Source organism: Quercus robur, chromosome 10 (assembly GCF_932294415.1).
Source record: "Quercus robur chromosome 10, dhQueRobu3.1, whole genome shotgun sequence".
Taxonomy (NCBI): Eukaryota; Viridiplantae; Streptophyta; class Magnoliopsida; order Fagales; family Fagaceae; genus Quercus; species Quercus robur.
This window is the reverse complement of record NC_065543.1, coordinates 12,016,754-12,035,155: the sequence shown is the minus strand read 5'-3', so window position 1 is coordinate 12,035,155 and position 18,402 is coordinate 12,016,754.

Sequence of the window (18,402 nt, the reverse complement as noted above, 5' to 3'; positions counted from 1 at the left end):
GGTGGGTTTTGGTAATACCGAGCTTTTATTATGGCTCATTTATTTCAGCCCTTGACTGACGCGAGTGACTCTTCACCTGCTCAGGGAATGTACCGGTCTACGAGATGTTCCCCTTAATTTGCACACGATGCCCTTATGTCGTTTGGTTATTCGAAGCGCGTCTTTAATATCTTCCCTTTACGAGACCTCCCAGATCTAACGGTTATTGATAGCGTGGGGAAACGAAACGGATGTATATTTATTTGCAGATTTCCCTGGAGATCTGAATGTATTATGACCCCTTTTCCTCGTCCCCTATATAAAGAGAGAAGACAAAAGTTGATTTTATCATACTTGAATCCCTCATATTCCTCCCAGAGTTCACTTCTTCCCTCTGGTTATACTTTATCCGATAATACGTTTAGCACAGTTGTCAGCCATGAATAAACCATTCCATTCCCAAAAACACCATGTCTTAATAAAGCTCGAGATGGCTCGGTCAGGGCAAGGATGGCGGAGACTCAAGATTTGTCTCGCCTTCCTTTTAGCCAAAATCCGAAGCAGGGACTCGTCACGTCACACTTTCGGCGTGACTGAGCCGAGGAAGCACATCATCAGTACCACCCGCTCTTTCACGAGCATATCTAACATGGCGCCAGCGTGTTAGGAGTCAGGACTGGGGCAGGGACCAAGTGCCCCTGCTTCTTCCTCTCTTCGTTCACTGGCGCCCCCCTTTGCCTCTCTTTCCTCCTTCTCACCTTTTCCCTCTTCTTCTCCTCCTTCTTTTACTCATGTCCTCCATCTTCCTCATTCATCTCCTCCATCTTCCTCATGTCCTCCATCTTCTTCATTCATCTCCTCCATCTTCCTCATTCATCTCCTCCATCTTCTTCTTCTTCCTTGTCCTTCATTTTCTTCTTCCTTCTCCTTCAACTTTTTCTAAAAGAAGTCCTTCTCTCAATATGAGCAATACTGAGGCAGAGATTGGAGAGACTTTGAAGACGAGTTTAAAAAGCACCTGGCTGTTTACTTATCTGTATCGCGAATTTTATTGTTGCTTCGGCAGTTTACCTTTTGTATAGGCTTGTTTAAGCCCCTATTTGTACGTTGTAATAATTTTTCATATTAATAAAAATTGTTGTTACTTTACTTCGCATGTTCTGTTTTTATGTTTTTACAAGTTTACAAGCGCTGCTCAGCACAATAATATAGCATTTGAATCAATGACAACTAAGGCTAAAGTATTTGCTAATAAAAAGATGTCATCATAACTTTAATAAAATTATTCGACATAGCAATGCCGACCAGTGAGGGACGAAACTCACCTTAAAATTAGCCGAGATGAGGACTAAGTACTCGATACGGTATAGGAAGTAACTATCCGAGAACATGTCACCCGCCAAATGAACAGTTTCCTTAAGCTAATGAACATTGGGTCATTTCGCCATCTTCTTAACACACTGGCCTTAACCTTTTACAGTATTTGAGCCGAGGACCTTCCCCATCCGAGTAGTTGGTTTCCCCATAGGCTTGAGTCCGAGGACCATGCAAGTCCTAGGTTCTGTCCAAAACTTATGTTTTTCTCAGTACTTGGTTTCCCCATAGGCTTGAGTCCGAGGACCATGCAAGTCCTTGGTTCTGTCCAAAACTTATGTTTTTCTCAGTACTTGGTTTCCCCATAGGCTTGAGTCCGAGGACCATGCAAGTCCTTGGTTCTGTCCAAAACTTATGTTTTTTCTTTTGTGTACTTGGTTTCCCCATAGGCTTGAGTCCGAGGACCATGCAAGTCCTAGGTTCTGTCCAAAACTTATGTTTTTCTCAGTACTTGGTTTCCCCATAGGCTTGAGTCCGAGGACCATGCAAGTCTTTGATTCTGTCCAAAACTTATGTTTTTCTCAGTACTTGGTTTCCCCATAGGCTTGAGTCCGAGGACCATGCAAGTCCTTGGTTCTGTCCAAAACTTATGTTTTTCTCAGTACTTGGTTTCCCCATAGGCTTGAGTCCGAGGACCATGCAAGTCCTTGGTTCTGTCCAAAACTTATGTTTTTTCTTTTGTGTACTTGGTTTCCCCATAGGCTTGAGTCCGAGGACCATGCAAGTCCTAGGTTCTGTCCAAAACTTTTTGAGTTCAGATTCTCCCTTTCTTCAGGTATTTCACGTGGCGCCGAGCAGGAGTTGTCCTCGGCAACGGCTATTTCTCGGCGTGGGCCACAGTCCCTGGGCCCTCATGCAGAGCGGGCCTGGGCCGCGAAGTCACTAAGCCCACGAATTAAGAGGTATCTCTACAGCCTTTGGCCACGCGGTACTCTCTGACGTCCCAATGTTCGAGGTGCGCCTTTACGAGACTTCTTTAATCTTGTGGTTGCAGTTGACGTTGGAAGTTGAGCCAGAACCATTTTGTCTGTAGCGTCCCTTGGGATGCTGCGTGAATTAACTGCCACCACCTTATTCCCTTAAATAAATGGGAGAGGCAGTTGCTTTACCTACACACAACTCCTTCAGCTTCCTCCCAACTCACAGCTCCTGTATTCAGTGCTGTCCTCCCTTAGCAAAACATGTTTGAGGCGAGGGTTGGGAAGATGGAACTCTTTCCGCCGCAGAAGCGCCGTGTCCTCATGAGACTCAAAATAGTGAGGTATGGGCATAGGAAGCACAAGTTCAAGAGAATACTCCATTTCGATCGAGGGGAAAGGGTGTCTCTCCCTCTTTTAGTCAAAATCCGAAGCAGGTTCTGTTCATGCCAAAATTTTGGTGCGTCAGAAGAAAGATTTTCCGCCATCAGCGCCTCTGCCTTGTGGCAGGTAAATATTTAGAGAAAGCCCTTCAACTTCCAGCTCCCTGCACCTTTCCTTCAGCGGTGTCAGGCTCAAGTTGGGTTCTCTCTGCACTTTTTCTTCGAGGTTGTGGGCCCCAGGCTGGGTTCTTTTGCTGCCTGAGTTATGGGCATGTAAAAGCACTGAGGAAGAACGAGGTCTTGAAGCAGTAGCCAACCTCTCTTCTGTGCCACCTCCTAGGCTTTGTTTTATTTTCTTGTATCTTTCCTTTTGATTATGTGGTTAGCTTTAGTAACCAACCTCTCGTCTGTACTGCTCCTCGGCTTTATTTTATATATTTTTTATTGTATCTTCCTACTCAATTATGTAGTGAGCTCTGACATAAGCTGATTCCAGCTTTTCATTGTACGCTGTACTATTTCTTTGTTTTAGTAAAAATAGAAATTTATTTACATGTTTTGAGTACTGATCTTTTGGCAACACTACTTTGTGAACGGGTATGCTCCATGTGTGTGTTTCTTCAAGAATATTTAGAGCAAGATACCTTGAAACATAATCTAACTAACTCTAATTTACCAATACTACCAGGCATTATATCGATAATTCATAGTAAATCAAACTTAGGAAACTAACCGGGGTAACAGTTGAATATTCTGTGATAAGCGCGTGAATGCCGTTCGAGACTGATAATCTCTAAATAATCCTTCCGAGCAGTTGACTGGGAAGTAGGGAACTCTGATCGTGCTTTTGTGTACTTGGTTTCCCCATAGGCTTGAGTCCGAGGACCATGCAAGGCCTTGGTTCTGTCCAAAACTTATGGTTTTTCTTTTGTGTACTTGGTTTCCCCATAGGCTTGAGTCCGAGGACCATGCAAGGCCTTGGTTCTGTCCAAAACTTATGATTTTTCTTTTGTGTACTTGGTTTCCCCATAGGCTTGAGTCCGAGGACCATGCAAGGCCTTGGTTCTGTCCAAAACTTATGGGTACTTATTTGCTTTTTTCGCAGGTCAGCCCCTTGGCCATGACTGGGAGAGCTGACTTGAGGTTGGAAGCCCCTAGAGCTGCCCGTGCCGTTGGCACTACAGGATGTAAGCCCTGGCACCAGTTTATATCGGAACGACAACTGCAGGTCACCGGAGATGGGAAAAACTCGCGAATCTCTGCTTGCTAGAGAGTTAACTCATGCGCCACCCGTGCCAACGCGCAAGCCTTCCCACAGACGGCGCCAATTGTAGGGACACGATTCTCAAACGGCCCAACAATGACGTTGGGCTCGCACGTGAAGGATCCCTCACAATAAGATTTGTAGAGAGTGGGCTTGAAAGGCTAGCGTTTGGTCACAGGGTGTTGGTCCAAACCGGACTTTAGGGAAACTCAAATAAGAAAAGGCTTCAGCCTGGAAATCCAAGCCCTACAGCTTTGTAACTGGAGGGATTGGACTCCTCGGATCATGTCCGAGGAGCACTGATGTCTTTCTCCGGTTATCCGGCGGTGGGTTTTTCGTGGTGGTGTACATATATTGTCCGGGCATTCTCATCCCTGGAGTTTTTCCCAGGAAGTGAGATGGGGCTCCTTTTCCTGATTAGTTTACCTTTTCTTTTATACTAGCCTACGTTCGCTATCCCTCGTCCACGTGTAGGGTCAACTTTTCCAGGACTGATATTTGTCCCGTCAGTCTAATCCCGGAATTGTTGGGGATGGTTAATAAAGCCTAAGAATCCGGTTTTGTTAGGTGCAGAGTCTTATCAGTGAAGGGTATTAAGGACAACTTCCCTGAGATATTTTTTGATCTTTAAAGTTTGCTCGTATACCACTTTCATCAATGAGACTTTGGGTCTGCCGAGGACTAAGCTGTCCTCGGCCATATCTCCGGGCCCTTTTGTGCTTCTTATTTTTGAGCTTGGGCCATGGCCTTCTTCGGCTTGGGCCTGTGGACTCTCCATGAGCAAGTGGGCCTGGCCCATAAATTATTGGGCCCCACAATATATATATATACTTGCTTACATAAATATTTAAAAGAAAAGAAAAAAAGAAAAAAAAAACACTTTAGGCACTGTATCTACCGTGCCAGTTGGATAAACCAAAAGCACCGCACAATAAATGTTGTAACATTTTTTCAAAACATTTATTTTTATTTGTGGTTGGTCACAGTCTCATATTTTATTATTTTATTTCAACTTGTAAGAAATTGACACATCAATAATTGTGAAAATATTGTGAAATTTGTTATGTTAGTATAACAATATATATACCAGCTTACATAAATATCTAAAAGAAAAAAAAAAAATTTGGCACTGTAGCTACAGTGCTAGTTGAATAAAGTAAAAGCACTGCACAATAAGTGTTGTAACATTTTTTCAAAACATTTATTTTTAGTTGTGGTTGGTTACTGTCTTAAATTTTATTATTTTATTTTGACTTGTAAGAAATTGATACGTCAATAATTGTAAAAATATTGTGAAATTTGTTGTGTCAGTATAACAATATATATACCAGGTTACATAAATATTTAAAAGAAAAAAAAAACACAAACCGATTACTGAAAGGAAAAAAAAAAAAAAGGCACTGTAGCTACAATGCCAGTTAACTAAACCAAAAGCGCTATAGATACAGTGCATACACACATTGGTGATAAAATAAAAGTATTGCACAATAAGTGTTGTAACATTTTCTCAAAACATTTATTTTTAGTTGTGGTTGGTCACAGTCTCATATTTTATTATTTTATTTCGACTTGTAAAAAATTGACATGTCAATAATTGTGAAAATATTGTGAAATTTATTGTGTCAGTATAACAATATATATACCAACTTACATAAATATTTAAAAGAAAAAAAAAACACACACACACACACACATTGATTACTGTAGCTTTTACACATTTATCTAACAAGTGTCACAACATTTTCATAAAACATTTATTTTCAGTTGTGGTTGGTCACAATTTCATATTTTATTATTTTATTTTGACTTATAAGAAATTGACACTTCAATAATTGTGAAAATATTGTGAAATTTGTTGTGTTAGTATAACAATATATATAAAAGAAAAAAAAAAACAAACAGAAGACCGAAAAAAAAAACTGTAACTATTCAAAACTAAAAAAAAGAAAAAAAAAAGTGGCTCACCAAAACTGCACTGTAGATGAACAGTGCAATACATTATGTGAACAGTGGCTAAACATTGTAGCGGCATAGCCGCTTTATCTAACAAGTATTACAACATTTTCACAAAATATTTATTTTCAGTTGTGGTTGGTCACAGTTTCATATTTTATTATTTTATTTTGACTTATAAGAAATTGACACCTCAATAATTGTGAAAATATTGTGAAATTTATTATGTCAGTATAACAATATATATAAAAGAAAAAAAGCAAACAGAAGACCGAAAAAAAAATCTGTAACTATTCAAAACTAAAAAAAAGTGGCTCACCAAAACTGCACTATAGATGAACAGTGCAATACGTTATGTGAACAGTGGCTAAACACTGTAGTGGCATAGCCGCTTTTTATATAGTTAATAGATAATTGCTAAACTAGTGTTATTAGCGCATTTCTTAACTTTTCCCTTCGTTTTATAGCAATCTGAACCAATCTTATTAAGTACTATACTTGTTTAATTAGCCCAAGTTGGTTTCTAGGCAATTCAAAAAGAAAGAAAAAAAATGAGGTTTGATTCTAACCAATCTGGACCAATCTTATTAATTACTATACTTATTCAATTAGCCCAAGTTTGCTTTTAGGCAATTCAAAAGAAGAAAAAAAAAGTTTGATTCTACCTAATCTGGTCCAATCTTTTTGAGTACTATACTTATTTCATTGAGCCAAGTTTGTTTCTAGGCAATTCAAAAAAAAAAAAAAAAAAAGATTCTAGCCAATTGTCTCGTTGTAAATGTCCATCAATTAATTAAATTTGATAAATCAATGCTTAGTTGTGGCAGCTCATTATAAAAAGAAAAAAAAAAGTGTGGGTGTCATGTCATGTCATATTTTGTTTGTTTTTTGATCTGATGTTTTGTTTGTTGATGATTGGAGTGACATAATGCACGCACAAAAGCACATAATTTTTTAGGCAACTTGTCACATGACGAGTTATGAATAATTGAGATATGATGATGGTTCACGTAGGAACACACTTCTATCACTCATAACTTATCACATGTCAAGTTATAGCAAAAATTGTGTCATTTTATGTATTTCTAGCATTAACCGGAGAAACATGCAGTAAACTAGCCATGTCAGTATTATCTTAGCTTGTTTTGTCCCCCTTCTGATACATCTTCAATTTTGTTTTTGTTTTTAATAATAATTTTATAGTTAGAAAGAAAGGTTTAAATTTAAATATCTCATTTGAAAATTGTTAAGAACAAGGTGGTTCTTAATGAGAAGAGAATTGACTTAATTCGAGATAGTCACTTTCCATAGAGAATTATTGAGAGAGTAATTAAGAAAGAGAGAGAGAGAGATGCACTAAGCAATGAGTTGGTTTATTCTTCAATTCATATCCAATGTTGAATTACAATCATGTATTTATAGGAGACTATCTCTAATGTCATTGGCCTATACGGCTCAAGATAATTGCCAGTTAATTTAACATGTGCTCTATGAATTAAGCCGTGTGTTAAATGAGCTATATGTGCTTAAATTCTAACTACCTTATCCTAATCTCAACCAACTAGCTAATTACTTAATTAAAGGGATTACAAAAATTATTTTATATTTCTAACAATAGTATAGTAAATGCCAGTTAATTGAGCCATTCTTCTAAGGTTCCAGTTAAAATATACCCCTAGGGCATATATTAATAATTTATTTTGGGAAAATTTTTATGAGGAATTAAAAAAGCTATAAAAATAGTTAATCACTTTTTCATTTTTCCATAAAAAATTTTTTAAAATGGTTTACTAATGTTTGCCCTAAAGGCACACGTTAATAAAACCCTTGTTCTAAATCTCTTAGCCTTTTAAATCAATATTAAGCACTTTGACCACTAGGTTGACTAGTTTTATTGTTTCTTTTATTGAATTTGTATTATATTTATCTTACTTTTATATGATTAATAAATTTGTATTTAATTATTACTTGATAAATTTATTTGTGTTCAAGAATTATGCTTTTTACATCATTACATGTGAATGTGCAATTTATGAGTTCATGTTAAAAATGATTTTATTCTAGATTAAAATGCTTTTTATTTTTAAAGATTATTAAAGACAATTTTTATGCCTGTTTATACTAATTGTGTACATTATTTTTCTTTTGTTATAATACTATTTGTGTTAACTTTTGTGTGTGTAGTATAAATATAATATAACTTTATATAATTTAATAATTAGGAAATATAGAGAGTATGTTAAATGTATGTGTATTATTATCATGTTATAATATTTTTTTGTAATAAAGTTAGTAATTCAAGAAGGAAAAAAAAGTAAAGTTGGTGATTGTTCAAACATTTGATTGATTAAGTAGACACTTAATGTATCATTTATGTACGGATGAATGTGGCTATGTAGGTCAATAATTATTACAATGCAAATGGGTTGAGTTTTGTCATTTAGTTTAAAATATTTTATAAAAACAATGACAAATAGATAATGACAATTGCACAAAAATAAAAATGTTATACAAACTTAACAAAATAAAATTATCACACCTACTAATTACATTGAAAATAGATAATGACGACTAATAATAAACTATCATGAAATGATTTTAAAATATGAAAACTCATAGAAGGAAATTATAAAATATTTTGTATTCATTATTTGCGTATGTATTTTTTTTTTTTTTTTTTGTGTCGATAACTTGATATATTCAAGTTCTTTTTATATTACTATTTTTCTAATTTAAGTTTCTTAATGACTCCCTAAAAAAAAAATCCGAAGCCACCATTGCACTACAAAGCATTATAATAGGAACAAAACATTAACTTTGGAAAATATTTCATTTTAGGGTCTAGTTAATGAGTGTCTTTAAAGCATTTGTTAATGGACAATTTTAAGAAAATTTCAATACCATTTTCATGAAAAATATAAAAAGCTATTACAAAAACTATTTTTTTTTCCTCATAAGAAGTTTCTAAAAATAACTACTAAACTAGTGTTATTAGCGCATTGCTTAACTTTTCCCTTTGTTTTATAGCAATTTGGATTCTAGACCAATCTTATTAAGTACTATACTTGTTTACTTGGCCCAAGTTGGTTTCTAGGCAATTCAAACAACAACAACAAAAAAGATTTTAGCCAATCTAGACCAATCTCATAGCAATTTGGACCAATCTTATTAAGTACTATACTTGTTTAATTAGCCCAAGTTTGTTTCTAGGAAATTCAAAAAGAAAAAAAAAGTGGTTTGATTCTAGTCAATTTGGACCGATCTTATTAAGTACTATATACTTGTTCAATTAGCCCAAGTTTGCTACTAGGCAATTCAAAAGAAGAAGAAAAAAGAGTTTGATTCTACCCAATCTGGACCAATCTTTTTAAGTATTATACTTGTTTCATTGAGCCAAGTTTGTTTCTAGGCAATTCAAAAAGAAAGAAAAATTGATTTTAGCCAATCGTCTAGTTGCAAAGTCCAACAATTAATTAAATTTAATAAAGACGAAAATACACTTTTGGTCCCTATATTTTGGGCTAATTCGAATTATGGTCTCTAAATTGATTTTGTGCCTAGTTCAGTCCTTGAAATCAGAAAATCATTTTTGTTTTGGTTCTTGCCGTCAACCTATTAATAGAAAAGTCATATATGACAAACGGAGGTCCTATATGTCAAGGCCACCCATTTACATAATATTAGACTAATCTTACATGTACCACTTACACCCACGTGACCCAGTCACATCATCTGCCCACCACTCAACGCCTCACGTGACCCTCAAGTGACCCCACTCATTAATTACCTTCAGCCACCCCTTACCCAGACACACTCGAAGAACCCTAAATCACTCACAGGGTTGCCTCTGCTTCACCCACTCATCAAAGCTTGCTCCAAACCGCGATAAAAAGATTGAATCAAGCTCGGCATCATCCTCGGTAAGCCTGAGGAGTGGCACTACACATGTGCTACTGCCCTAACCCTGTTAAACTAGTTCTAGTGGTGTCTTAGATAGAGAACAATCCTGGCAGAAGGTTCTATGGGTGTCCCAATTACTGGGTAAAGTCCGAGTTCTTTCAATATCTCCTAATTTTCTTCTTTAGTTTGTTTTTATAATGGGTTGGGTTGATTTGGGTTCAATTTCAGGTTGGTCCTGATGTGCAAATTTTTTCAATGGGTTGATGATGAGATTTGTTTGCGTGGTAAGGTGCTTATCGTAAAACAGAGGTAGACCATTCTCAAACTCGAGGCTGAGGTATCAACCTGCAAGAAGAGGGAGAAGTGTTTGATAGTATCTTTGATATTGGCATTAGTGATATATGGGATTTGCCTTTGTGTGATTCTAGCTTTGGTGGATTAGATGGGTGGGTTATGGTGTAGGCAGGGTTAAGGTAGAGAAATGAAGTATGATAGCATGTCTTGTTTGAAGGTTTGGCATGCTTTTTGTCAGTGTGTTTCCATATTGCATTGTGGAGCATTTTGTGGACTTATGTATCCCAATTACCTTGTAATTTCAGTATGAATGAAAAGAAGTTATCATGGATTGAAATTAAAGTATTAATATGTTTCAGTTAAATTGTTCATTGTCAACTGGTTTGTAATGGATGAACTTAAGTTGGTCATTGTGTGTAATGGATTGAACTTAAGCTACCAATTCTGCCAAACTATGTGATACCAAGTAAAAAGGCTACAATATATACATGACAGACAAATCCAACTACACATTTGGGAGAATACATGAATCTGTCCAACACACAAAGCATTAAGGCATTGACAAATTCCAACTAAATACTTTTCAAAGTAAATGATAACAACATTCCTTGCAAAAAAAAAGAAAAAAAAAAAGAAAAAAGCACCATGTACTGATATCAAGCATACAAGAAAGTTACATAATTCAGCCATAGTTCAGGCAATAAAAACAAAAGGTGATTGCACCACAAATTATAGTACTTAGCTACCACTGTTCAGCTTTACCAAAATGTACATAATTCAGCCATAATTATAACCAACAAAAAGGCCATTTCTACCAATTACAAATTTTCACATTAACTACCCCAAAAGAAAAGAAAAAAAAAAAAAAAAGAAAGAAGAAGAAAAAGCGGACATTGCTCAAACTCCATCAGCTTATAACCTTGGACCATGCGTAGATGACTGGCTCTTAGCAAACCTCAATGCTTCTCTGTACCTTGATGCATTTTTTAATGCATTTAGAGTCTTACTTGTGACAATCCCCTTCATTCTCTTATTTACGTTTCCATGGATGTTCTTGCTTGGATTAGATGTTGTAGTGTTGGGGGGGGGGGGGGGGGGTGCATTGTTGGTTGTTGGATTGCTGGCTGCTAGTTGGGTTGTTTGTTGGTAGGTGGTACCCTTGTAGTATTTGGCTCATTGATGGTCACTCCTTCACTTGGTCCACCAGCATGGACCTTGTTAGTTGTCTACAAGCAACATATACAATTAAGTTAACATAAAAAAATTGAAAACTATAAACATGCACAAATGTCTATATTTTTTACCTTTTTTGGCCTAGGTCTCCTTTGGTTTGGACCACCACCAGCAACTGTAGGTAATGAAGAATTCCCTCCAACCCCACCTTTGCAACTTCTTTTGTTGTGGCCTAGTTTCCCACATGACTTGCATCTCTTGGCAATACTAAACCCTTGCTATGACCCTAACTTGGTTCATTGGGTAACTTTGCTCTCTTTTTCTTGGGCCTGCTAGGTGGCATTCTCTTTATGGGAGGTTGCACAGGTGAGAGACCAATTGGGGTCCACATATTATGACAATTTATTGGATCAATGATGGGTTCATAGCATGTCTTGTATATGCTGACTTTGTAACAGTCATTAATATACTTCTCAGCTGCCTTTCTATTGAAGAATATGCATGAAATTGCATGGCAGTATGGGATACCATTGATGTCCCATTTCCTACAACTACATGTTCTCTTAGCTAGGTCCACAATGAAGCTTTGTAGCCCATTCTTAATCTCAAATTTTGTGTCAGAAGCCCAACAAGCCAACCATCTACTACCGCCCATCTTTTCTCTATGTAATTTTTTATAGACTTTTGGGCATAACTCATACTCTACCTTCAAAATACTGAGTCTATTTTTTTTGGGATCTATTTATTAAATACAACTTGATGTCTTCAAGCTGCAAACATAAACAACTCTCATATTAGTGCATGATATAGAATATATAACTCACACCAGCATCCATCTGATCTAGCAATTGCACCACAACCTTATTGTCCCAGCTGTCACTACTATCTTCACCCATACCTCTGGCTGGGGTTCATTTGTCTAGCCTCTTCCACATCACTATCCTCATCACTGTCATTATTGTCAGTGGTGATAGCTCCATCCTCTTGTGGTTCCTTAACAACTAGTTCCTTACCTGGTCTCTTGCATCCAAATACTTTAACATTTGAATCACTTTGGTTACCATCTACATTAGTGGGAGCATGACCTTCACCATCAAGATTGCCATCACCAGCACCCATACCACCCTCATCATGACCACCATCCCAACCACCCTCATCATCAACACCACCATCCCTAACATCCCTATCACCCTCATAGAAGTACTGATGGCCATAAAAATCATCATCACCATCATATAACTCATCATCATCATTAGAACCACCATCTCTATATCCCTCATAGAAGTACTGATGACCATCAAAATCATCACCACCATCATAGAACTCATCATCATCATTAGAACCACTACTACAAAAATAGACCTAACCATTGTAATAACCATCATAAGCAGGTTTAGGTTCACTAGAAGTGTACCCATCAAGTTCACTAACATCCAAAGGCTCTACATCCTTTAGGCTCTATAATAAGATCTAGAGTCACACCATTACCACCATTAATAAGGATAGGCTCATGTACTGGACACTCTACATATACGTGAATCTGTCCATGACCCCTCACCAAATCAGTCATTAACATTGCATCATGATCATCATTAATCAAGTGGAACTTCCTACCCTCCTCATTATCTCCAGGCATTTTGTACCACAACCTACTAACAGATGTATACCAAAAATCTTTACAAATAGACTCAATTTCTACCTTAGACCACTTATTAGGATCACAATCATCTACTACCCCTACATCACCCCCACATACTCCTGAGGATTTTCACTGAAATACCCACCATGATGCACATACAAAGTAAAGAACTCGTCCATTATGTATGCATGAAATATATAGTCAACATATTTTAATCTAATAAAGACAAAACTCAACCAACGGTTAAACATGCACTGACACTATACATTCAAAACAATATCCTTCAACATGGAACATAAAACAATATATATAAATAAATAAATAAATATATATATATATATAATTTATTGATAACAAGGAATACACATGGACCAACTTGATCCCAAAAAAAATAAAAATAAAAATAACCAACCAAACAAACAACATTATACAAATAAAAGCATAATAAATCATTAAAAGTGTGGTCCCTAATCAATGAGAGAGACAGATATACATACATAGAGACAGAGAAAAAGTGTTAAAGGTTAGAGAAAGAGAGAGAGATTGAAACAGAGAAACCTTTTCAAACTTGAAACTTAGACTCTCAGATTCTTAGATGTCAGATTCGAAACTTCAAATGTTAGATTATCAAATTTGAACTTGAAATTGCAACGTTCTCCCCTCTTCAAATCACATTATCATTCCCTCTTTATTTTGATTCACTGTGATTTTTTAGGGAATCAGTATCTCACTTCACCAATTAGGTTTTCAAGGAAATGGGATTGAGTTTTCTCAGGGATGAGGACGAGGAAGATGAGTTGATTTGGGGATTTTAGGGTTCAGGTGAAATTTGGGGGTTTTAGGTCTGACATCAATGAAGGTAGTTGAGGAGTGAGATCACGTGGGGCGTCAGGTGGGGGGTTGAGTGGAGAGAAGATGACATGGCTGGGTCATGTGGGGGTTATGTGGGTGTAAGTGTGGTACACGTAGGATTAGTCTAATATTATTTAAATGGGTGGCCTTGATACGTAGGACCTCTGTTTGCCACGTAAGATTTTTCTATTAATGGGTTGATAGCAGAGACCAAAACAAGAATGATTTTCTGATTTCAGGGACTAAATTAGATGCAAAATCAATTTAGGGACTAAAATGTGAATTGACCCAAAATGTAGGAACCAAAAGTGTATTTTTTGCCTCTGATAAATTAATGCTTAGTCGTGGCTTCTCATTATTAAAAAACAAGAGATAAAAGTGACAATAAATGGGTATCATGTCATGTCATGTTTTGTTTGTTGTTGATTAGAGTGACATAATGCTATGACACATAAAATGACATTTTTGACACAACTTGTCTTGTGATGAGTTCATGTAGGGACACACCTCTACTACTCACAACTTAGTACATGACAAAGTTTGGCCAAAATTATGTCTTTTTATGTATTATTAGCATTATTTGAGAAACATGTGGTAAACTAGCCATGTCAATATTATTTCAGCTTGTTTTGTTTCCCCCTTCTGATACATCTTCAATTTTGTTTTTATTTTTTATTTTTAATTTTATTTATTTTAATAATAATTTTATAGTTAGAAAGAGAGGTTTGAATTTAAATATCTCATTTGAAAATATAGTAAATGCCAATTAGTTGAGCCATTGTTCTAAAGGCTCGATTAATGTATGCCCTTAGGGCGTATCATCTATTTTGGGAAAGTTTTTATGGGAAATTGAAAAAACTGTCAAAACAGTTAATCACTTTTTTATTTATCTATAAAAAAATTTCCTAAAATGATTTATTAATGTATGCTCTAAGGGCACACATTAATAAACCCCTTGTTCTAAATCTCTTAGCCATTTAAATTAATATTAGGCACTTTGACCACCAGGCTGACTAGTTTCCTTGTGTCATTTATTGAATTTGTATTATATTTATTTTACTTTTGTACGATTAAAAAATTTGTATTTAATTATTATTTGATAAATTTATTTGTGTTCAAGAATTATGCTTTTTACATCATTACATGTGAATGTGCAATTTATGAATTCATGTTAAAAATGATTTTATTTTAGATTAAAATGCTTTTTATTTTTAAAGATTATTAAATAAATTTTTTTTGCTTGTTTATACTTCATTATTATCTATTCACTTTATAAAAATGATAGAAATTCATTTGAAAATTATTTAAATTGCTTTAGATAATTTTTTTAGTAAATTTTGCTATTTTTACATACATTTATTTGGATTTTAATTTAATTTAAAATTAATTATAACATTATAACAATTTGACCTTGGTCAAACCTCGGTTTGACTTCAAAAATTTTAAACATTTCCGTTTTTCAATTCATTGAATGGTTTGGATTTAAAAACTATGATATTTTTTTAATGAGTAAAATGAGGGATACTATGAATTTTTAATTTTGTTACATAAACCTTTATAAGCTGATATGTCACCCATGACCATTAAAAAAAAAAATTATCATATCTTTGAAATGATACACTAATTACATTACTTATCGCATCATTTATACAGTTTTTTTTTGGTTAATAAAATCAGCAGTAGCACTAACATTTTCCTTCTTTAATAGTCAATCTAATCTTGAAGCTCAGCATAATTATAAAGTTTACGAACAGTGGTGCTCGATATGCCTAGTGAGTCAAATTTCACAGGGCTGCTAGTAAATTTTCAAAAGTCAATAAAGGCTACGGAAAAATCAAAGAGAAATTTCATATGGTTGTTATCTGAATTGGCTTTACATTCTGATCTGAAAATGATAGAAAATGATAGTAAGTAAATGCCGTGCAAAGACGAATTTATACACCAAGTGAGCACGCACAACTTATTCGACCTATGTGATTGTGACTTGTGAGTAATTGACGAAAAGTAATAAGGCACACAAATTAGCAAGTTGTGAAATTAGACCATAAGCAAGCCAATAAGTTGGTTTAGTTTTATCATACGGGGTTTGCTGGGACTATCGCTTAAACCACTTCTCTCTGAGTGCTAGGACAAAGACTCCTATCATCAAGCCATACCCTGTGTGGTTTTCATCCCTAAACTTCTTGAACATGTAATATAGACTATTTTGATATGGCCTCCTACCTACGTAACACTATTGTCAGGGCAGCTCTACCATTTGATCAGAGGGTTTAAACGAACCCCTTGACTTCAAAAAAAAAAATTTTGTATATATTTATAATTTTTTTTTGTTAGTTTAATACTTTAATTTATTCTTAAAAATATTTTTGCACATCCTAACTTAAATCTTATACACCCTTACTATAAGTATTTCCAACTCAAAGAGTATGAATAAGTGTTTGTAAACTGTAAGTATCACTCTTTATTATAAATTTATATTATATGTGTGTGAGTGTGTTTAATATTAATTGTGTACATTACTTTTTGTTATAATGTTATTTGTGTGAATAATGATCCACGATATAATTCACGTTTTGACAACTATGTGTGTGGATAATTGTGTGTCTACAGTATAAATACAATATAACTTTATATAATTTAATAATTAGGAAATAGAAAGGGTTTATTACATGTGTGTGTATTGTTATCATGTTATAATAACTTTTTGTTATAAAGTCAAAAAAATTCAAGAAGAAAAATTGTAAAGTTAGTGATTGCTTAAGCATTTAATTGGTAAAGTAGACATGTAGTGTATTATTTTATGTATAAATGAGTGTGGTTGTATGTGTCAATAATTAATACAGAGTCAATAAGTTAAGTTTATTCATTTAGTTTAAAATATTTTTACAAAAACAATGACAAATTAATAGATAATAAAAACTGCATAAAAATAAAAATGTTAGCCAAACTTAACAAAATAAAATGGTCATAGTTATTCACATTGGAAATAAATATTCATAATAAACTATCATGTAACAATTCAAAATTTGAAAATTTATAGAAGCAAATTGTAAAATTTTATTTTTTATTTTTGTCAATAACTTGATATATTCAAGTTTTCTTTTTGTTAAAAAATTTTAATTTAAGTTTCTTAACAATCCTTTAAACAAAACTACTGTTACTTAGTATGACTTTTAGCCAAATTGACAGAACTACGTTCAGGGCTGGAGGTAGACGTGTCAATAGTTATAGCACACTATTTTAGACTAAAGAGTTTTTTCCAGTATCTGACTTATTGAGTCAATCCGACAAAGTTGATCTAAACCCAACCTATTCATAAGTCTTTATTATAAAATTTTTAACTTATTTTTAATGTATGTATGTATGCTTAAGTTATATTAAACTTTGTATATTATAGATTAAAATGCTAATAGTATTTTATTTTAAGTATTTTTACCTTCCAATATTTTTCTGTTGGATGCATTATTCATCAACTTTGACAAACAAATTTCAAATATAAATGTTTTTAATTTCAAATCTAACATTAAATTTTTGTTGTTGTTGTTGTAATTTCATTATTGGTTTTCTTCATAATTAATTACTTTTTACTTTATCTAACATGTTATATTTTATTCCTAAAGTTGTATATATTGCATGAGTTTGGTTTGATTTTTTTTTTTTTCCTTTGACTTTTTAACGTATTTGCTTATGTATAGGTTTTTAAAAGCCTTAATATTTTTATTAAGTACAAATATAATTTTGCCAACTTTCAACAAAAAAAAAAAAAAATTAATCCAAATGCGCAATAAGTTATAAGTGTTTAAGTTTATTTCATATTTCATATATAACATGTATATTATACTTATGAACTAGTATTAATTTTCTGACTATGCCCTTAATAATTTATATACTATTCAATTCTTTTTTTCAGTTCTTTTTCTTTTATTTGTATCGAAAGAAATACGAAAAAAGTATTATTCAGAATATTAAAGTTTTTTTATGTGAAAACAACATGGCAGATTCTAGGTTAACCTAACTTGTCAAAGACTAGGTAAGGTTCATATGGAAATAACAATCCGTTAGTTTATGGCCCATACCCAATCTCACTTGAATCCAATTAGGTTTAACTTGAACCCAATTAACCCAACTTAAGGTCTAGTTGCGGGGCAAGTAGTCCTCCAAAAGTTTTAATATATCTTTTTAATATACGAAAAACTCTAATTTAAAAGAAAATTAAATCTCCTTTTAATTACAATCCTAAAATTACGATTAATCAAAAACCTATGATCTCCCCAAGCAATTAAATGTTCAGAACTTAAAATTGGGTACCTTAATTTCATATAATAGCCTTCTATTTGGTATGAAAACGTGCTCAGATAATCAAAAGTACAAATTTAATATAATAAATCTCATAAATATGGACTTTTTTTTCTTCAAGAACACCTTAACGTGGCTATAATTTGACAAAATTTAGAGTATAACTATAACCAGTTTTGATTTAGAGCATTTTGGCATATTTTTTGTTCAAGTGTAAAATAGTAAATGTAAACAACCGTAGTATAAAAAGATATTTTCAACTAAACCAGTATCGTATAAAGAGAAGCTTATATAAGCAAAATTCTATATACTAGACATACTTTTCTAATATAATGAAGAAAGTTCATTTACCAAAAAAGTAAATATATATAATGAAGA